The sequence below is a fragment of the Oncorhynchus keta genome, chromosome 27 (genome assembly GCF_023373465.1).
Source record: "Oncorhynchus keta strain PuntledgeMale-10-30-2019 chromosome 27, Oket_V2, whole genome shotgun sequence".
Lineage (NCBI taxonomy): Eukaryota > Metazoa > Chordata > Actinopteri > Salmoniformes > Salmonidae > Oncorhynchus > Oncorhynchus keta.
The window spans coordinates 10,421,448-10,445,304 of NC_068447.1; the positions used below are offsets into that span (position 1 = coordinate 10,421,448).

The following is a 23,857-nucleotide window of genomic DNA, read 5'->3' on the forward strand; positions in this document are numbered from 1 at the left end:
TTATTGGAGGACCAAAAAAGCCACTACCGATTAATCAGCCGATTTGTATTTTATTTTTTCTTTGTAATAATGACCATTACAACAATACTGAATTAACACTTATTTTAACTTAATATAAATCATCAATAAAATCTATTTAGCCTCAAATAAATAATGAAACGTGTTCAATTTGGTTTAAATAATGCAAAAACAAAGTGTTGGAGAAGAAATTAATATGTGCCATGTAAAAAAGCTAACGTTTAAGTTCCTTGCTCAGAAAATGAGAACATATGAAAGTTGGTGGTTCCTTTTAACATGAGACTTCAATATTCCAAGGTAAGAGGTTTTAGGTTGTAGTTAATATAGTATTTATAGGACTATTTGTCTCCATACCATTTGTATTTCATATACCTTTGACTATTGGATGTTCTTATAGGCACTATAGTATTGCCAGTGTAACAGTATAGCTTCCGTCCCTCTCCTCGCCCCTACCTGGGCTCGGACCAGGAACACATCGACAACAGCCACACTCGAAGCATCGTTACCCATCGCTCCAAAAAAGCCGCGGCCCTTGCAGAGGAAGGGGAATAACTACTCCAAATCTAAAAGCGAGTGACGTTTGAAACAGTATTAGCGCACACCCAGCTAACTAGCTAGCCATTTCACATTGGTTACACCAGACATTAGGCTGATAGGCTTGAAGTCATAAACAGTGCTGTATATTCTTGTTACATTGCACAACCTTCAATGTTATGTCATAATTACATCAAATTCTGGCAAATTAGTTCTCAATGAGCCAGGCAGCCCAAACTGTTGCATATACCCTGACTCTACGTGCAATGAACGCAAGAGAAATGACACAATTTTACCTGGTTAATATTGCCTGCTAAACTGGATCAGTAGTTATAACTAGTGATTATGATTGATTGTTTTTTATAAGATACGTTTAATGCTAGCTAGCAATTTACCTTGGCTTCTACTACATTCGCGTAACAGGCAGGCTACTCGTGGAGTGCAATGGTTAGAGCCTTGGACCAGTTAACTGTGCGGTTGCAAGATTGGAACCCCTGAGCCGACAAGGTGAAAATCTGTCGTTCTGCCCCTGAACAAGGCAGTTAACCCACAGTTCCTAGGCCGTCATTGAAAATAAGAATGTGTTCTTAACTGACTTGCCTAGTTAAATAAAAAGGTATATAAAACAAATGTTTGTTTGTTTAAATAAAAAAATTATCGGAAATCGGCACCCAAAAATACAGATTTCCGATTGTTATGTAAACTTGAAATCGGCCCTAATTAATCGGCCATTCCGAATAATCGGTCGACCTCTAGTCTGTATCCTATGGTCTGTAGTCTATGGTTCCCATCATTTGTAAGCAATAAGGCACCTTGGGGGTTTGTGGTATATTGCCAATATATCATGGCTAATGGCCGTAGCCCTTAGCCGTGGTATATGACCCGTAGCCCTTAGCCGTGGCAATATACCACAAACCCCCAAGGGGCCGTATTACTATTATGAACTGGTTACCAATGTAATTAGAACAGTAAAAATAAATGTTTTGCCATACCCGTGGTATACGGTCTGATATACCGGCTGCCAGCCAATCAGCATTCAGGCCTCGAACCACCCAGTGTATAATAGCCTATATAGCATACTGAAATAAACTAAAATGTCCCTATACCTTGAAAGTATACCTGGGGATATATTGTCACATATTACACTATACCTGCCAGACCTGGTTTGACACACAGCTGTTTTAAGAGTGATTCCTAGCAACACTTGGTCCCTTGTCCCTTATACATAGGCCTAATTGACAGGGGGCTCCCATGTGAGCTTGTCCACTGTTACGTTCCCATTGACCGTGGTTTAAACCCCCCATCCCACAGGAGACCACTACTCACTGTAAAAACCACATGAATCATTCATCCTGTTGACCGAATGGGTTGTAAGCGTAGTGTGTTGAAGCAGTCAAACCAATCACATCCCCAGACCCCCCAGGACCACCCATGTCACTCATACTAGGGGTTTGGTTTTCTCCCAGCAGAACTCCGGTTGGCCGAAGTGAGCGTCTGTGCCTGGCATACTGTTTTGAGAATTTTGTTATCAATGTTCATAAACTTCAATTAATCTACTCAGTCTGCAACCCAGCGTTTGTAATGGAGAGGGTATCCTCTGTGTCAGGGTGTAATGGAGAGGGTATCCTCTGTGTCAGGGTGTAATGGAGAGGGTATCCTCTGTGTCAGGGTGTAATGGAGAGGGTATCCTCTGTGTCAGGGTGTAATGGAGAGGGCATCCTCTGTGTCAGGGTGTAATGGAGAGGGTATCCTCTGTGTCAGGGTGTAATGGAGAGGGCATCCTCTGTGTCAGGGTGTAATGGAGAGGGTATCCTCTGTGTCAGGGTGTTATGGAGAGGGTATCCTCTGTGTCAGGGTGTAATGGAGAGGGTATCCTCTGTGTCGGGGTGTAATGGGGTGTAATAGAGAGGGTATCCTCTGTGTCAGGGTGTAATGGAGAGGGTATCCTCTGTGTCAGGGTGTAATGGAGAGGGTATCCTCTGTGTCAGGGTGTAATGGAGAGGGTATCCTCTGTGTCAGGGTGTTATGGAGAGGGTATCCTCTGTGGGTGTAATGGAGAGGGTATCCTCTGTGTCAGGGTGTAATGGAGAGGGCATCCTCTGTGGGTGTAATGGAGAGGGCATCCTCTGTGTCAGGGTGTAATGGAGAGGGCATCCTCTGTGTGTCAGGGTGTAATGGGGTGTAATGGAGAGGGTATCCTCTGTGTCAGGGTGTAATGGGGTGTAATGGAGAGGGTATCCTCTGTGTCAGGGTGTTATGGAGAGGGTATCCTCTGTGGGTGTAATGGAGAGGGTATCCTCTGTGTCAGGGTGTAATGGAGAGGGCATCCTCTGTGGGTGTAATGGAGAGGGCATCCTCTGTGTCAGGGTGTTATCAGGTGGTTATGGCAGGGTGTAATGTCAGGGTGTTATGTCAGGGTGTAATGTCAGGGTGTTATGTCAGGGTGTTATGTCAGGGTGTTATGGCAGGGTGTAATGGAGAGGGCATCCTCTGTGTCAGGGTGTAATGGAGAGGGCATCCTCTGTGTCGGGGTGTAATGGAGAGGGCATCCTCTGTGTGTCAGGGTGTAATGGGGTGTAATGGAGAGGGTATCCTCTGTGTCAGGGTGTAATGGGGTGTAATGGAGAGGGTATCCTCTGTGTCAGGGTGTAATGGAGAGGGTATCCTCTGTGTCAGGGTGTTATGGAGAGGGTATCCTCTGTGGGTGTAATGGAGAGGGTATCCTCTGTGTCAGGGTGTAATGGAGAGGGCATCCTCTGTGTCAGGGTGTTATCAGGTGGTTATGGCAGGGTGTAATGTCAGGGTGTTATGTCAGGGTGTAATGTCAGGGTGTTATGTCAGGGTGTTATGTCAGGTGGTTATGGCAGGGTGTAATGTCAGGGTGTTATGTCAGGGTGTTATGTCAGGGTGTTATCAGGGTGTAATGTCAGGGTGTTATGTCAGGGTGTTATGTCAGGGGGTTATGTCAGGGTGTAATGTCAGGGTGTTATGTCAGGATGTTATGTCAGGGTGTAATGTCAGGGTGTAATGTCAGGTGGTTATGTCAGGGTGTAATGTCAGGGTGTAATGTCAGGTGGTTATGTCAGGATGTGGTTGCAATAAATGAGATAGATATTAATCATATTACTCTATGATCCAAAGATCATATTACTCTATGATCCAAAGATCACCTATTTTAGAGAAATTGTGGGTATCAACAGTTATACAGCGAGATGTTTTATTTAATATATGTGTGTGTTTTTGTGTGTGTGCATATGCTACGATTGCATGATTGTGTGTGTGTGTGCTTTATCCCTTCTGCGCAAGGTCTCCAGAAGGCCTGGTTGAGGAATTGACAGGACAGGATAATGCCTACGGTCTGCAGGTCCCTGCTATAAGCCCAGGCAATAGAAACCGCGGCCGTCACCACTCTGTTTCTGGTTAGGGACGTTCAGCCTCCTTCCTCTTCCTGCCACCTGTTCCCTATTTGGGCCTGGCAAGCGGATATTGCCTGAGTGAGTCCTTCTGTAGCTCAGTTGGTAGAGCATGGCGCTTGTAACGCCAGGGTAGTGGGTTCGATCCCCGGGACCACCCATACGTAGAATGTATGCACACATGACTGTAAGTCGCTTTGGATAAAAGCGTCTGCTAAATGGCATATATTATTATATTATTATATATAATTCTTTCACAATAAGGAGAAGTAGCCACCAAAACTGACCACTTATCAGTCATATGCTGTGTGTTTGTGGATCGCAGGTCAACTGTTTGTTCACCCACACCCGCTGGCAATTGTTAATAACCCATCAGCACCTGCCTGACTATATGTGATGAAGTGAAAACTTCAATTGTGCCGCTTTAGTGTGTCCTGTTAACAGTTTGCAGCAGATAGAAAGTGTACAGACACAGGTGCCAAAGGTCCTCGTTATGCTACTAAAATGTTGCAGTCTGGCTTCATTTTTTAAAAGCTTGACATTTAAATACCCCCCCCCCAAATAAACCTGTAACAAAATAGAAACATGTGGACCAATTACAGCACCATTTGAGCTGTAGCCTAAGATGGCGACTCAACTACTAGCTACATTTTGAGTGGACCATACAGCAATGCACCATTCAACCGTGAAAACATGGTTTAAGTGGGGTGGCAGGGTAGCCTAGTGGTTAGAGTGTCGGACTACCCACCGGAAGGTTGCAAGTTCAAACCCAAGGTGACAAGGTACAAATCTGTCATTCTGCTCCTTAACGGGCAGTTAACCCACTGTTCCTAGGCTGTCATTGTAAATAAGAATTTGTTCTTAACTGACTTGCCTAGTTAAATAAAATAACATTTCACATGCTTATGAAAAGGTGAACCATCGTGTTCTCCCAGAAGCTTGGCTGGTGTGTAAAACCCGCCAATTCAGACAAACTATAAAGTTTCAACATTACAACAACCTATAGCTCTGTTTTTGTTTTTAATATGTTAAAACGCAAATTTGTTTTTTTTTTCCCGATATGGTTCGTGCGCTGATTGAGTTTGACACCCCTGGGCTAGCGTATCTATTTATGTAGCTAGCTAATTATTATAAGATAAAAACATGGAGCCTGACATTAGCGAGGCTAGCTGCTGGGAGAATGGCATGTCATTGGAGGAGCTAATTATTATAAGGTAAAAACATGGAGCCTGACATTAGCGAGGCTAGCTGCTGGGAGAATCGGCATCCATATTATCGGTGTCCGGGGAACAGTGGGAACTGCCTTGTTCAGAGGAGCAGTGGGTTAACTGCCTTGCTTAGGGGAACAGTGGGTTAACTGCCTTGTTCAGAGGAGCAGTGGGTTAACTGCCTTGCTTAGGGGAAGAGTGGGTTAACTGCCTTGTTCAGAGGAGCAGTGGGTTAACTGCCTTGCTTAGGGGAACAGTGGGTTAACTGCCTTGCTCAGGGGAACAGTGGGTTAACTGCCTTGCTCAGGGGTACAGTGGGTTAACTGCCTTGTTCAGGGGAACATTGGGTTAACTGCCTTGTTCAGGGGAACAGTGGGTTAACTGCCTTGTTCAGGGGTACAGTGGGTTAACTGCCTTGTTCAGGGGAACATTGGGTTAACTGCCTTGTTCAGGGGAACAGTGGGTTAACTGCCTTGTTCAGAGGAGCAGTGGGTTAACTGCCTTGCTTAGGAGAACAGTGGGTTAACTGCCTTGCTTAGGGGTACAGTGGGTTAACTGCCTTGTTCAGATGAGCAGTGGGTTAACTGCCTTGCTTAGGGGAACAGTGGGTTAACTGCCTTGCTCAGGGGAACAGTGGGTTAACTGCCTTGCTCAGGAAACAGTGGGTTAACTGTTTTGTTCAGGGTACAGTGGGTTAACTGCCTTGTTTGGGGAACAGTGGGTTAACTGCCTTGTTCAGAGGAGCAGTGGGTTAACTGCCTTGCTTAGAGGTACAGTGGGTTAACTGCCTTGTTCAGAGGTGCAGTGGGTTAACTGCCTTGCTTAGAGGTACAGTGGGTTAACTGCCTTGTTCAGAGGTGCAGTGGGTTAACTGCCTTGCTTAGGGGAACAGTGGGTTAACTGCCTTGTTCAGAGGAGCAGTGGGTTAACTGCCTTGCTTAGGGGAACAGTGGGTTAACTGCCTTGTTCAGAGGAGCAGTGGGTTAACTGCCTTGCTTAGGGGAACAGTGGGTTAACTGCCTTGATCAGGGGAACAGTGGGTTAACTGCCTTGCTCAGGGGTTTAGTGGGTTAACTGCCTTGTTCAGAGGAGCAGTAGGTTAACTGCCTTGCTTAGGGGAACAGTGGGTTAACTGCCTTGCTCAGAGGAACAGTGGGTTAACTGCCTTGCTCAGGGAACAGTGGGTTAACTGCCTTGTTCAGGGGTACAGTGGGTTAACTGCCTTGTTCAGGGGAACAGTGGGTTAACTGCGTTGCTCAGGGGAACAGTGGGTTAACTGCCTTGCTCAGGGAACATTGGGTTAAACTGCCTTGTTCAGGGGAACAGTGGGTTAACTGCCTTGTTCAGAGGTACAGTGGGTTAACTGCCTTGCTTAGGAGAACAGTGGGTTAACTGCCTTGCTTAGGGGTACAGTGGGTTAACTGCCTTGTTCAGATGAGCAGTGGGTTAACTGCCTTGCTTAGGGAACAGTGGGTTAACTGCCTTGCTCAGGGGAACAGTGGGTTAACTGCCTTGTTCAGGGGAACAGTGGGTTAACTGCCTTGTTCAGAGGAGCAGTGGGTTAACTGCCTTGCTTAGGAGAACAGTGGGTTAACTGCCTTGCTTAGGGGTACAGTGGGTTAACTGCCTTGTTCAGAGGAGCAGTGGGTTAACTGCCTTGCTTAGGGGAACAGTGGGTTAACTGCCTTGCTCAGAGGATCAGTGGGTTAACTGCCTTGCTCAGGGAAACAGTGGGTTAACTGTTTTGTTCAGGGGTACAGTGGGTTAACTGCCTTGTTTGGGGGAACAGTGGGTTAACTGCCTTGTTCAGAGGAGCAGTGGGTTAACTGCCTTGCTTAGAGGTACAGTGGGTTAACTGCCTTGTTCAGAGGTGCAGTGGGTTAACTGCCTTGCTTAGAGGTACAGTGGGTTAACTGCCTTGTTCAGAGGTGCAGTGGGTTAACTGCCTTGCTTAGGGGAACAGTGGGTTAACTGCCTTGTTCAGAGGAGCAGTGGGTTAACTGCCTTGCTTAGGGGAACAGTGGGTTAACTGCCTTGTTCAGAGGAGCAGTGGGTTAACTGCCTTGCTTAGGGGAACAGTGGGTTAACTGCCTTGCTCAGGGGAACAGTGGGTTAACTGCCTTGCTCAGGGGTTTAGTGGGTTAACTGCCTTGTTCAGAGGAGCAGTAGGTTAACTGCCTTGCTTAGGGGAACAGTGGGTTAACTGCCTTGCTCAGAGGAACAGTGGGTTAACTGCCTTGCTCAGGGAACAGTGGGTTAACTGCCTTGTTCAGGGGTACAGTGGGTTAACTGCCTTGTTCAGGGAACAGTGGGTTAACTGCGTTGCTCAGGGGAACAGTGGGTTAACTGCCTTGCTCAGGGGAACATTGGGTTAAACTGCCTTGTTCAGGGGAACAGTGGGTTAACTGCCTTGTTCAGAGGTACAGTGGGTTAACTGCCTTGCTTAGGAGAACAGTGGGTTAACTGCCTTGCTTAGGGGTACAGTGGGTTAACTGCCTTGTTCAGATGAGCAGTGGGTTAACTGCCTTGCTTAGGGGAACAGTGGGTTAACTGCCTTACTCAGGGGAACAGTGGGTTAACTGCCTTGTTCAGGGAACAGTGGGTTAACTGCCTTGTTCAGAGGAGCAGTGGGTTAACTGCCTTGCTTAGGAGAACAGTGGGTTAACTGCCTTGCTTAGGGTACAGTGGGTTAACTGCCTTGTTCAGATGAGCAGTGGGTTAACTGCCTTGGGGAACAGTGGGTTAACTGGCTCAGAGGAACAGTGGGTTAACTGCCTTGCTCAGTGGGTTAACTGTTTTGTTCAACAGTGGGTTAACTGCCTTGCTTGGGGAAACAGTGGGTTAACTGTTTTGTTCAGAGGACAGTGGGTTAACTGCCTTGTTTGGGGGAACAGTGGGTTAACTGCCTTGTTCAGAGGAGCAGTGGGTTAACTGCCTTGTTCAGAGGTACAGTGGGTTAACTGCCTTGTTCAGAGGTGCAGTGGGTTAACTGCCTTGCTTAGAGGTACAGTGGGTTAACTGCCTTGTTCAGAGGTGCAGTGGGTTAACTGCCTTGCTTAGGGGAACAGTGGGTTAACTGCCTTGCTCAGGGGAACAGTGGGTTAAGTGCCTTGCTTAGGGGAACAGTGGGTTAAGTGCCTTGTTCAGAGGAGCAGTGGGTTAACTGCCTTGCTCAGGGGAACAGTGGGTTAACTGCCTTGCTCAGGGGTTTAGTGGGTTAACTGCCTTGTTCAGAGGAGCAGTGGGTTAACTGCCTTGCTTAGGGGAACAGTGGGTTAACTGCCTTGCTCAGAGGAACAGTGGGTTAACTGCCTTGCTCAGGGGAACAGTGGGTTAACTGCCTTGTTCAGGGGTACAGTGGGTTAACTGCCTTGTTCAGGGGAACAGTGGGTTAACTGCGTTGCTCAGGGGAACAGTGGGTTAACTGCCTTGCTCAGGGGAACATTGGGTTAAACTGCCTTGTTCAGGGGAACAGTGGGTTAACTGCCTTGTTCAGAGGAACAGTGGGTTAACTGCCTTGCTTAGGAGAACAGTGGGTTAACTGCCTTGCTTAGGGGTACAGTGGGTTAACTGCCTTGTTCAGATGAGCAGTGGGTTAACTGCCTTGCTTAGGGGAACAGTGGGTTAACTGCCTTGCTCAGGGGAACAGTGGGTTAACTGCCTTGTTTGGGGGAACAGTGGGTTAACTGCCTTGTTCAGGAGAACAGTGGGTTAACTGCCTTGTTCAGGGGAACAGTGGGTTAACAGCCTTGTTCAGGGGAACAGTGGGTTAACAGGGGAACAGTGGGTTAACTGCCTTGCTCGGGGAACAGTGGGTTAACTGCCTTGTTCAGGAGAACAGTGGGTTAACTGCCTTGTTCAGGGGAACAACATAACACTGCTGTCAATCATCCTCTTTAAACCACTTTACCACATCTTTCCCAAACATGACCTTTCTGTCCCTCCCTTGTCTTTATTTTTAACTCTCCATTTCACAGCTTTCCTCTTGTTCAATTCAACTCATTTTTTTGCCTCTGTGGTTCAACCGCAACTTTCTCTGCCCGTTTCCCCAAAAGCATTTGGCGATTGGTGTGTTTGCTGTTTGGCGTGCCTACAGTTAGTTAGGCCCTGAAGCTTAGGCTTACTGACTAATACCAGAGAGCCTCAAATAATGAAAGAAAACCTCAGTGTAGCTCATAGATAGAAATTGCACTAGAAAGATACATTGCTAGACTGTTTAAGGCATTGTTTTCTCTTCATTCAATCCACCCGCCAAGAACCCGCCCTTCATACACACAATATTTCATTACCCTAAACACGCCAGCCCCACGGCAGTAACCACGAGGACTGTAGTTATGTCAGTCGACCCGGACATCATAAATGTGTGCGCGTGTGCGAGAGAGAAAGAGAGAGTTATGTGTGTAATATGTACATCAAATCTAAATTAAAATAGAACTATATGACTGGGTGAACTACCAGACTGGGTGAATTATATGACTGGGTGAACTATATGACTGGGTGAACTATATGACTGGGTGAACTACATGACTGGGTGAATTATATGACTGGGTGAACTATATGACTGGGTGAACTATATGACTGGGTGAACTATATGACTGGGTGAACTACATGACTGGGTGAACTATATGACTGGGTGAACTATATGACTGGGTGAACTATATGACTGGGTGAACTACATGACTGGGTGAACTACATGACTGGGTGAACTATATGACTGGGTGAACTATATGACTGGGTGAACTATATGACTGGGTGAATTATATGACTGGGTGAATTATATGACTGGGTGAACTACATGACTGGATGAATTATATGACTGGGTGAATTATATGACTGGGTGAATTATATGACTGGGTGAATTATATGACTGGGTGAATTATATGACTGGGTGAATTATATGACTGGGTGAACTACATGACTGGGTGAACTATATGACTGGGTGAACTACATGACTGGGTGAATTATATGACTGGGTGAACTACATGACTGGGTGAACTACATGACTGGGTAAACTATATGACTGGGTGAACTCTACATGACTGGGTGAAGTCTACATGACTGGGTGAACTATATGACTGGGTGAATTATATGACTGGGTGAACTACATGACTGGGTGAACTACATGACTGGGTAAACTATATGACTGGGTGAACTCTACATGACTGGGTGAAGTCTGACTGGGTGAATTGTATGACTGGGTGAATTATATGACTGGGTGAACTCTACATGACTGGGTGAAGTCTACATGACTGGGTGAATTGTATGACTGGGTGAATTATATGACTGGGTGAACTACATGACTGGGTGAACTACATGACTGGGTGAACTATATGACTGGGTGAACTATATGGCTGGGTGAATTGTATGACTGGGTGAACTACATGACTGGGTGAATTACATGACTGGGTGAACTACATGACTGGGTGAACTACATGACTGGGTGAATTGTATGACTGGGTGAACTACATGACTGGGTGAATTACATGACTGGGTGAACTACATGACTGGGTGAACTACATGACTGGGTGAACTACATGACTGGGTGAATTATATGACTGGGTGAATTATATGACTGGGTGAACTACATGACTGGGTGAACTATATGACTGGGTGAATTATATGACTGGGTGAATTATATGACTGGGTGAATTATATGACTGGGTGAACTATATGACTGGGTGAACTACATGACTGGGTGAACTATATGACTGGGTGAACTATATGACTGGGTGAACTACATGACTGGGTGAACTATATGACTGGGTGAACTACATGACTGGGTGAACTACATGACTGGGTGAACTATATGACTGGGTGAACTATATGACTGGGTGAACTACATGACTGGGTGAACTATATGACTGGGTGAACTATATGACTGGGTGAACTATATGACTGGGTGAACTACATGACTGGGTGAACTACATGACTGGGTGAATTATACGACTGGGTGAACTCTACATGACTGGGTGAAGTCTACATGACTGGGTGAAGTCTACATGACTGGGTGAAGTCTACATGACTGGGTGAAGTCTACATGACTGGGTGAATTGTATGACTGGGTGAATTATATGACTGGGTGAACTCTACATGACTGGGTGAAGTCTACATGACTGGGTGAATTGTATGACTGGGTGAATTATATGACTGGGTGAACTACATGACTGGGTGAACTACATGACTGGGTGAACTATATGACTGGGTGAACTATATGGCTGGGTGAATTGTATGACTGGGTGAACTACATGACTGGGTGAATTACATGACTGGGTGAACTACATGACTGGGTGAACTACATGACTGGGTGAATTGTATGACTGGGTGAACTCTACATGACTGGGTGAAGTCTACATGACTGGGTGAACTCTACATGACTGGGTGAAGTCTACATGACTGGGTGAAGTCTACATGACTGGGTGAATTGTATGACTGGGTGAATTATATGACTGGGTGAACTCTACATGACTGGGTGAAGTCTACATGACTGGGTGAATTGTATGACTGGGTGAATTATATGACTGGGTGAACTACATGACTGGGTGAACTACATGACTGGGTGAACTATATGACTGGGTGAACTATATGGCTGGGTGAATTGTATGACTGGGTGAACTACATGACTGGGTGAATTACATGACTGGGTGAACTACATGACTGGGTGAACTACATGACTGGGTGAATTGTATGACTGGGTGAACTACATGACTGGGTGAATTACATGACTGGGTGAACTACATGACTGGGTGAACTACATGACTGGGTGAACTACATGACTGGGTGAAATATATGACTGGGTGAACTATATGACTGGGTGAATTATATGACTGGGTGAACTACATGACTGGGTGAACTACATGACTGGGTGAAATATATGACTGGGTGAATTACATGACTGGGTGAACTACATGACTGGGTGAACTACATGACTGGGTGAACTACATGACTGGGTGAACTATATGACTGGGTGAACTATATGACTGGGTGAACTATATGACTGGGTGAACTATATGACTGGGTGAACTACATGACTGGGTGAACTATATGACTGGGTGAACTATATGACTGGGTGAACTATATGACTGGGTGAATTATATGACTGGGTGAACTACATGACTGGGTGAACTACATGACTGGGTGAATTATACGACTGGGTGAACTTTACCTGACTGGGTGAACTTTACATGACTGGGTGAACTTTACCTGACTGGGTGAACTCTACCTGACTTGGTGAACTCTACATGACTGGGTGAACTCTACATGACTGGGTGAAATGTACATGACTGGGTGAACTTTACCTGACTGGGTGAACTCTACCTGACTGGGTGAACTCTACATGACTGGGTGAACTTTACATGACTGGGTGAACTTTACATGACTGGGTGAACTCTACCTGACTGGGTGAACTCTACCTGACTGGGTGAACTCTACATGACTGGGTGAACTCTACCTGACTGGGTGAACTCTACCTGACTTGACTTTACCTGACTGGGTGAACTCTACCTGACTGGGTGAACTCTACCTGACTGGGTGAACTCTACCTGACTGGGTGAACTCTACATGACTGGGTGAACTTTCCCTGACTGGGTGAACTCTACCTGACTGGGTGAACTCTACATGACTGGGTGAACTCTACCTGACTGGGTGAACTCTACATGACTGGGTGAACTCTACCTGACTGGGTGAACTCTACATGACTGGGTGAACTCTACATGACTGGGTGAACTCTACCTGACTGGGTGAACTCTACCTGACTGGGTGAAATTTACATGACTGGGTGAAATTTACATGACTGGGTGAACTCTACCTGACTGGGTGAACTCTACCTGACTGGGTGAACTCTACATGACTGGGTGAAATTTACATGACTGGGTGAACTCTACATGACTGGGTGAACTCTACATGACTGGGTGAACTCTACATGACTGGGTGAACTCTACCTGACTGGGTGAACTCTACAAGACTGGGTGAACTCTACCTGACTGGGTGAACTCTACATGACTGGGTGAACTTTACATGACTGGGTGAACTTTACATGACTGGGTGAACTCTACATGACTGGGTGAACTCTACCTGACTGGGTGAACTCTACCTGACTGGGTGAACTCTACCTGACTGGGTGAACTCTACCTGACTGGGTGAACTCTACCTGACTGGGTGAACTCTACCTGACTGGGTGAACTCTACATGACTGGGTGAACTCTACAAGAATAGAGTGTCTAGTTTGGTTATCAGACAATAAGTTGTGCATACATTCTTTGTTGACATGTCACCTTTTATAACTTTACAGATACCTGCAACGCTTTGTCAAATACTCTACTGTCGACACCACCCTAGTTCCATATCTTCATCTGCATGAAATAAAATGGAAATAACTGACTTTTAAAAAAAAGGCAGCTGTCAATGTGCAAACAGTATAACATATTTTTACATTTGATCAGGATTCACCTGTCGGTAATGTGATGACAGCTCGTCTTACTGGGGTCTCGACACATAACGAACAACACATTACAAGACAAAATACGAAGATACATTTAAAAACATTAACATGCAGTATGTGTGTCTGTGTATCTGTCAGTAACACTTACATGTCAGTAGATGCTCACATGTGGTATGTCAGATACTGTACTAGCTTTTGTGTGTTTGCATGTTCACTTGTTTTGTCTGTGTTTATTCCCTTGAAGGTCGTACCATACAACCATACAACCTCTCTCACTGTGTGGTGTATGGTAAGCTGCTGGTAATGGCAACTGTGTGTGTGTGTGTGTGTGTGTGTGTGTGTGTGTGTGTGTGTGTGTGTGTGTGTGTGTGTGTGTGTGTGTGTGTGTGTGTGTGTGTGTGTGTGTGTGTGTGTGTGTGTGTGTGTGTGTGTGTGTGTGTGTGTGTGTGTGTGTGTGTGTGTATATGAGTGTGTGTGTGTGTGTGTATATGAGTGTGTGTGTGTGTGTGTGTATATGAGTGTGTGTGTGTGTGTGTGTATAAGAGTGTGTGTGTGTGTATATGAGTGTGTGTGTGTGTGTATATGAGTGTGTGTGTGTGTGTATATGAGTGTGTGTGTGTGTATGAGTGTGTATGAGTGTGTGTGTGTATAAGAGTGTGTGTGTGTGTATATGAGTGTGTGTGTGTGTGTATATGAGTGTGTGTGTGTGTATGAGTGTGTATGAGTGTGTGTGGGAGTGTGTGTGGGAGGGAGTGTGCTGTAGTGACCCAGCATCTCTTCTGTCTGTTTTTAATCATTGACATTAACAACCTTTATTTCAAATCAACTTCCCGTCGACCTCGTTCATTTCCTCATGTAAAGCTACTGTAGCTATTTTAATGACATCTGCAATAGTACCGTGATATTCACTGAGGCCTATTTTCATGTTGTTGTCTAAAGGACACTGCAGAGGTCGACCGATTATGATTTTTAAACGCCAATACCGATACCGATTAAAAAGCCGATACCGATGAATCGGACGATTTTTATGTGTATATTTGTAAAATTGACAATTTCTACAATACTGAATGATCAATTGAACACTTTTATTTTAACTTAATATAATACATCAATAAAATCAATTTAGCCTCAAATAAATAATGAAACATGTTCAGTTTGGTTTAAATAATGCAAAAACAAAGTGTTGGAGAAGAAAGTAAAAGTGCAATATGTGCCATGTAAAAAAGCTAACGTTTAAGTTCCTTGTTCAGAACATGAGAACATATGAAAGCTGGTGGTTCCTTTTAACATGAGTCTTCAATATTCCCAGGTAGGAAGTTTTAAGTTGTAGTTATTATAGGACTATTTATCTCTATACCATTTGTATTTCATATACCTTTGACTATTGGATGTTCTAACAGGTACTTTACTATCACCAGCATAATCTCGGGAGTTGATAGGCTTGAAGTCATAAACAGTCCAATGCTTGACGCATTGCGAAGAGCTGCTGGCAAACGCAGTAAAGTGCTGTTTGAATGAATGCTTACGAGCCTGCTGGTGCCTACCACCGCTCGGTCAGACTGCTCTATCAAATCATACACTTAATTATAATATAATAACATACAGAAATATGAGCCTTAGGTCATTAATATGGTCAAATCCGGAAACTATAATTTCAAAAACAAAACTCTTCTTATTTGAGTGAAATACGGGACCGTTCCGTATTTTATCTAACGGGTGGCATCCATAAGTCTAAATATTCCTGTTACATTGCACAACCTTTAATGTTATGTCATAATTACATAAAATTCTGGCAAATTAGTTCGCAACGAGCCAGGCGTCCCAAACTGTTGCATATACCCTGAATCTGCGTGAAATGAGCGCATGAGAAGTGACACAATTTCCCTAGTTTAATATTGCATGCTAGCATGAATTTCTTTTAGCTAAATATGCAGATTTAATTTTTTTAACTTCTGTGTATTGATTTTAAGAAAGGCATTGATGTTTATGGTTAGGGACATTCGTGCAACGATTGTGCTTTTTTTCCGCAAATGCGCTTTTGTTAAATCATCCCCTGTATGGCGAAGTTGGCTGTCTTTGTTAGGAAGAAATAGTCTTCACACAGTTTGCAACGAGCCACGCGGCCCAAGTTGCTGCATATACACTGACTCTGTTGCACAGAACGCAAGAGAACTGACACAATTTCTACACTGCACAATTCATTCAGAATAATTTTCTGAAGAAAGGCCTGTCCCACATAACTTGACCAAGTGGGTGTATGTGAGGCCTAGTGGAATATCTTGGCAATGGCCTTCGTTTGAGAACTCACAATGTCCCACTGTCTGCTATTTGACTTTTTTCAAATCCATTTTCACTGGACCATTCTTGTCCTTTCACATAACTACAGCCGGAAAATCAAAGTCTGGTTATTGAGTGGCCCCATACAAGTGCAACTAAAAGGTTTTTCCATTATGTTAGATTCATTTTACAGTACTTAGCTGAGGTGAGACTTGTTAGCGTGTTAAGATGTGTATTTGTTTGATAGGAACAACAAGGTGAACACATTAGGACACGTTACAACAAGATGAACACATTAGGACACGTTACAACAAGATGAACACATTAGGACACGTTACAACAAGATGAACACATTAGGACACGTTACAACAAGATGAACACATTAGGACACGTTACAACAAGATGAACACATTAGGACACGTTACAACAAGATGAACACATTAGGACACGTTACAACAAGATGAACACATTAGGACACGTTACAACAAGATGAACACATTAGGACATGTTACAACAAGATGAACACATTAGGACACGAGAGAACAAGATGAACACATTAGGACATGTTACAACAAGATGAACACATTAGGACACGAGAGAACAAGATGAACACATTAGAACATGTTACAACAAGATGAACACATTAGGACATGTTACAACAAGATGAACACATTAGGACATGTTACAACAAGATGAACACATTAGAACATGTGACAAGAAGATGAACACATTAGGACATGTTACAACAAGATGAACACATTAGGACATGTTACAACAAGATGAACACATTAGGACACGTTACAACAAGATGAACACATTAGGACACGTTACAACAAGATGAACACATTAGGACACGAGAGAACAAGATGAACACATTAGGACACGTTACAACAAGATGAACACATTAGGACATGTTACAACAAGATGAACACATTAGGACACGAGAGAACAAGATGAACACATTAGAACACGTTACAACAAGATGAACACATTAGGACATGTTACAACAAGATGAACACATTAGGACACGAGAGAACAAGATGAACACATTAGAACACGTTACAACAAGATGAACACATTAGGACATGTTACAACAAGATGAACACATTAGAACATGTGACAAGAAGATGAACACATTAGGACATGTGACAAGAAGATGAACACATTAGGACATGTTACAACAAGATGAACACATTAGGACATGTTACAACAAGATGAACACATTAGGACATGTGACAAGAAGATGAACACATTAGGACATGTTACAACAAGATGAACACATTAGGACATGTTACAACAAGATGAACACATTAGGACATGTTACAACAAGATGAACACATTAGGACATGTGACAAGAAGATGAACACATTAGGACATGTTACAACAAGATGAACACATTAGGACATGTTACAACAAGATTAACACATTAGGACATGTTACAACAAGATATTATTATTATTATTATGAACACATTAGGACATGTTACAACAAGATGAACACATTAGGACATGTTACAACAAGATGAACACATTAGGACATGTTACAACAAGATGAACACATTAGGACATGTTACAACAAGATATTATTATTATTATTATGAACACATTAGGACATGTTACAACAAGATGAACACATTAGGACATGTTACAACAAGATTAACACATTAGGACATGTTACAACAAGATGAACACATTAGGACATGTTACAACAAGATATTATTATTATTATTATGAACACATTAGGACATGTTACAACAAGATGAACACATTAGGACATGTTACAACAAGATGAACACATTAGGACATGTTACAACAAGATGAACACATTAGGACATGTTACAACAAGATGAACACATTAGGACATGTTACAACAAGATGAACACATTAGGACACGTAACAAGATGAACACATTAGGACACGTAACAAGATGAACACATTAGGACATGTGAAAACAAGATGAACACATTGGGACATGTGACAACAAGATGAACACATTAGGACATGTGAAATAAGGTGAACACATTAGGACATGTGACAACAAGATGAACACATTAGGACATGTGACAAGAAGATGAACACATTAGGACATGTTACAACAAGATGAACACATTAGGACATGTTACAACAAGATGAACACATTAGGACATGTTACAACAAGATGAACACATTAGGACATGTGACAAGAAGATGAACACATTACGACATGTTACAACAAGATGAACACATTAGTACATGTTACAACAAGATGAACACATTAGGACATGTTACAACAAGATGAACACATTAGGACACGTAACAAGATGAACACATTAGGACACGTAACAAGATGAACACATTAGGACACGTAACAAGATGAACACATTAGGACATGTGACAACAAGATGAACACATTGGGACATGTGACAACAAGATGAACACATTAGGACATGTAAAATAAGGTGAACACATTAGGACATGTTACAACAAGATGAACACATTAGGACATGTGACAAGAAGATGAACACATTAGGACATGTTACAACAAGATGAACACATTAGGACATGTTACAACAAGATTAACACATTAGGACATGTTACAACAAGATGAACACATTAGGACATGTTACAACAAGATGAACACATTAGGACATGTTACAACAAGATGAACACATTAGGACATGTTACAACAAGATGAACACATTAGGACATGTTACAACAAGATGAACACATTAGGACATGTTACAACAAGATGAACACATTAGGACATGTTACAACAAGATGAACACATTAGGACATGTTACAACAAGATGAACACATTAGGACATGTTACAACAAGATGAACACATTAGGACACGTAACAAGATGAACACATTAGGACACGTAACAAGATGAACACATTAGGACACGTAACAAGATGAACACATTAGGACATGTGAAAACAAGATGAACGCATTGGGACATGTGACAACAAGATGAACACATTAGGACATGTGCAATAAGGTGAACACATTAGGACATGTGAAATAAGGTGAACACATTAGGACATGTGTAACAAGGTGAACACATTAGGACACGTATGAAGATGAACACATTAGGACACGTAATAAGATGAACACATTAGAACATGTGAAAACAAGATGAACACATTAGGACATGTGCAATAAGGTGAACACATTAGGACATGTGAAATAAGGTGAACACATTAGGACATGTGACAACAAGATGAACACATTAGGACATGTGCAATAAGGTGAACACATTAGGACATGTGCAATAAGGTGAACACATTAGGACATGTGAAATAAGGTGAACACATTAGGACATGTGTAACAAGGTGAACACATTAGGACACGTATGAAGATGAACACATTAGGACACGTAACAAGATGAACACATTAGGACACGTAACAAGATGAACACATTAGGACATGTGAAAACAAGATGAACACATTGGGACATGTGACAACAAGATGAACACATTAGGACATGTGAAATAAGGTGAACACATTAGGACATGTGAAATAAGGTGAACACATTAGGACATGTGTAACAAGGTGAACACATTAGGACACGTATGAAGATGAACACATTAGGACACGTAATAAGATGAACACATTAGGACACGTAACAAGATGAACACATTAGGACATGTGAAAACAAGATGAACACATTGGGGACATGTGACAACAAGATGAACACATTAGGACATGTGCAATAAGGTGAACACATTAGGACATGTGACAACAAGATGAACACATTAGGACATGTGCAATAAGGTGAACACATTAGGACATGTGCAATAAGGTGAACACATTAGGACATGTGAAATAAGGTGAACACATTAGGACATGTGTAACAAGGTGAACACATTAGGACACGTATGAAGATGAACACATTAGGACACGTAACAAGATGAACACATTAGGACACGTAACAAGATGAACACATTAGGACATGTGAAAACAAGATGAACACATTGGGACATGTGACAACAAGATGAACACATTAGGACATGTGAAATAAGGTGAACACATTAGGACATGTGAAATAAGGTGAACACATTAGGACATGTGTAACAAGGTGAACACATTAGGACACGTATGAAGATGAACACATTAGGACACGTAATAAGATGAACACATTAGGACACGTAACAAGATGAACACATTAGGACATGTGAAAACAAGATGAACACATTGGGGACATGTGACAACAAGATGAACACATTAGGACACGTATGAAGATGAACACATTAGGACACGTAATAAGATGAACACATTAGAACATGTGAAAACAAGATGAACACATTAGGACATGTGCAATAAGGTGAACACATTAGGACATGTGAAATAAGGTGAACACATTAGGACATGTGTAACAAGGTGAACACATTAGGACACGTATGAAGATGAACACATTAGGACACGTAACAAGATGAACACATTAGGACATGTGCAATAAGGTGAATGACATAAAGATAATGGTTCAGATGTCGTCACATGCTTCCCGTTCTTACATTTGCAGATTTTCCCAGAAGTGTTGTTTGAGAGATGACTAATTCACAGAACCGTTTAGAAAAAGCGAAGTGCCGTTTCAGATGATGGAACAAATGTCTTCTACTGATATGTAGTTCTTGGAAAGGCCCTCGAGTGACAGGTTCATTGTCTCCGCCTCCCTCCATGATCTTTGAGATGGTTGACCTACATCCTGCTGTCTCTGACGGTACTTCACTGAGCAGTCTTGTTTGTTTTCTCTTACTTTCTTTTCATGCTGTCTGTGGTTGAGGCAGGCTAGTCGAGGTCAGCAGGCAAGGGCTCTTAATTAGCATCATCGTCATGGTGACCTCTCCTACCTCCTCACAAAGCTCATATAAGGGCAAGTCTGGCTTGGAGACCTCTGATTGGCTGACTCTCTAGGTCTTCTTCCAGTCGGTTTCACCTGCGATCTGACAGACCAACAGGAGGCAGAGAGCTCTGGCAAACCTGTCTGTCTGTAGGGCAGGAGAGTTTCATCTGTGTGTGTGTGTTTGTGTGTATGTGTATGTATGTATGTGTGTGTGTGTATGTGTATGTATGTGTGTGTGTGTGTGTGTGTATGTGTATGTGTGTGTGTGTGTGTGTATGTGTATGTATGTGTGTGTGTGTGTGTGTGTGTGTGTATGTGTATGTATGTGTGTGTGTGTGTGTGTGTGTGTGTGTGTATGTGTATGTATGTGTGTGCGTGCGTGCATCATTAATAGCCTTTGTCTTCATGGGGACATAGGAAATGTCCCCACGAAAAAGAAGTGTCCTTGTTTTATTGTCCTTGTGGGGACTTTTTGGAATTTTTGGACCCTACAATGATAGAAGAACCAACTAATACACACACACGCGCACATACGCACGCACGCACACACATACACACACACACATACATATACGCACGCGCACATACGCACACACACACACACACACACATACACATACATACACACGCACACACACAGTAGAGGAGTCGCACGTGTACACGATGAACTCTATAACAGTCTCTATATCTGAGGAAGGATTAATTGGTGTGTCCCCATTTCTGACTTTCAGCCCCCAAAAGACAAATAGCACAGGGGAGAAGACAGGGGAGGTGAGGGTTGACAGAGCGTGCCTGCGGGGTGATGTTTGCCCTGTGAAGCAGAAGCAGAAAGCCAGTATTGGGTTAGTTCCTGCCTTGCCGAGTTCCATTAGCTCCCATAGAGTGAGATGACCCCTGTGGGGTGTACTGTTACTGCGCTGAGCTGGAAGGCTGCAAGGCTGGGATGCTGGGACAGGGCGTATCCCACTGACACCTGTTTGTACAGGACGACATCCTACACTGTCTGGCATATATGGGTGTCAATAGGATTCAATGAAATCCGTCTATTAAGGATAGTATAAGAATTACTTTAACCCCACTGGGACTATATGTACCTGGAGCCTCCTGACACAGCCCAGCCACACCTGTCTGACTCATCTGCACTTCTGAGGAAGTACCAGGAAGTTCAAAGGTCAACTTTTTTTCAAACGGATACTGAATGTTTTAACCCTACGGCTTCTGAAACTACTGATGCTGCTGTTTGGGGAGAACTTTGGTCGCGCTACTTTGAGGATTTCCCCACTAAGGGAATGTATTTTACCTGAATGTGGATGCACCCAACGACTCACCTGAAACCTAATCTCGTCTGCTGTGTTGGGAACATAAAAACACAAAGAGGAAAGGAAAGGAAAAGGAGGAAAATAATCTAGAGGAGAAGGAAAGTACAACTGGAGGTCACTTACTCTGACTCGGTGTGTCGTTTTTTTTTTTAATATAGCTCCTACTCACATACAACATCTCTGAATACAGTGTCACTTGACTGAATCAACTGTGGTAGATTTACCCGAGAACAAATATGTAGGGCATCTGGTTTTATGGCACACAGTTGTATTGCGTGTATATTTCAGAACGAAGCAGTGAAGTGTTTAACATCAATTTACTGGAAGTAGGATTCCAGAGGGCTCCCCGAACACAGTGTCACTACTGCCACTGTCACTGTTAAGCCACACGGCTTTCGCGTGTTTACAATGTAACGTGTATAACAAGAGGACATTTGTGTAAATTGTAGCTAAGGAGATGCACTGGGGACTATTTCCTAACTCGTGAAAAACTCAATCTGAATTTTTATGGCCATGTTGATATTTCATTAAATCCAACCTGTAATCATGGGTAGACATAACATAGTAATCCTATGTCCGGGGCACTCCAATTAGTATCAGATGTTACGTTTTGTATGGTATGTATTAATCTGTGGATGTCCATTATCCATTTTATGTTGATATGTTATGAATTACAATTTATTGTGGCTAACATTAGCTAGGTGGCTAACGGTAACATTAGCTAGGATAGGGGTTAAGGTTTGGGTTGGCGTTAAGGGAAGGGTTAGCTAACATGCTATGTAGTTGCAAAATAGCCTAAATGCTAAAGTTGTCCGTGAATATATTCGAACATGCAATCTTTGGCTTGCTAGATGTTCTCGTTATGCCTTCACCCATCCATCCCGACCCAACCACTCTACTTTAGATTTTGTCTTAAGTAACCTCCTGTCTTATGTAACCATACCAAACATAACATATCATACTATATATATATATATATACTAATTTGGGTTGTCCGGATTTCTGTTTACTATGTTACGTCCGGTCTATGAGACCAGGCTGTTAAATCATGCATACCTGCTGTGCCATGTCTGTCTGTCTGTCTGTCTGTCTGTCTGTCTGTCTGTCTGTCTGTCTGTCTGTCTGTCTGTCTGTCTGTCTGTCTGTCTGTCTACTGTACGTAACTTATTTTGTAGTGTTTATCCATCTGTCCCTCCAGTGTGTATGACTGTGTTGTGTGTGGTGTGTGATTTGATGTGTGACTGTGTGGTGTGTGACTGTTGTGTATGACTGTGTTGTGTGTGGTGTGTGACTGTGTGGTATGTGACTGTGTGGTGTGTGACTGTGTGATTTGATGTGTGACTGTGTAACTGTGTGACTGTAACTGTGTGGTGTGTGTGATTGTGTGGTGTGTGACTGTGTGGTGTGTGACTGTGTGCCTGTGTGACTGTGTGACTGTGTGGTGTGTGACTGTGTAACTGTGTGGTGTGTGTGACTGTGTGACTGTGTGACTGTGTGGTGTGTGACTGTGTTATATGTGACTGTGTGACTGTGTGGTGTGTGCGTCAGATTGCTCTGTCAACTTCTGATTCGTTATCATGCTCTAGTCAGGATGCTGCTCCTCTATGAGATACATACTGGTACTGCTCCTCTATGAGATACATACTGGTACTGCTCCTCTATGAGATACATACTGGTACTGCTCCTCTATGAGATACATACTGGTACTGCTCCTCTATGAGATACATACTGGTGCTGCTCTTCTATGAGATACATACTGCTCCTCTATGAGTTACATACTGGTGCTGCTCCTCTATGAGTTACATACTGGTACTGCTCCTCTATGAGA

The 23,857-nt window shown here is 43.2% G+C and overlaps 2 protein-coding genes across 13 annotated transcripts in view; both read left to right on the plus strand.

Annotated features, from left to right (window-relative positions):
- Positions 1-23,857, plus strand: part of LOC127912428 (proteoglycan 4-like) — a 288,599-nt gene that overhangs the window by 193,437 nt on the left and 71,305 nt on the right. The window lies entirely within an intron of this gene.
- The window catches only part of LOC118378016 (solute carrier organic anion transporter family member 4A1-like), an 83,690-nt gene that overhangs the window by 5,038 nt on the left and 54,795 nt on the right, over positions 1-23,857 (plus strand). The window contains exon 1 of one of the 12 annotated variants that reach the window (XM_052481608.1): positions 21,931-22,161. The exons of the other annotated variants lie outside the window; for them this stretch is intronic. The gene's annotated coding sequence lies outside the window, so the exon portion shown is untranslated. Of the gene's footprint in view, positions 1-21,930; positions 22,162-23,857 lie in introns of those variants that run through there. 12 annotated transcript variants of the gene reach the window in all.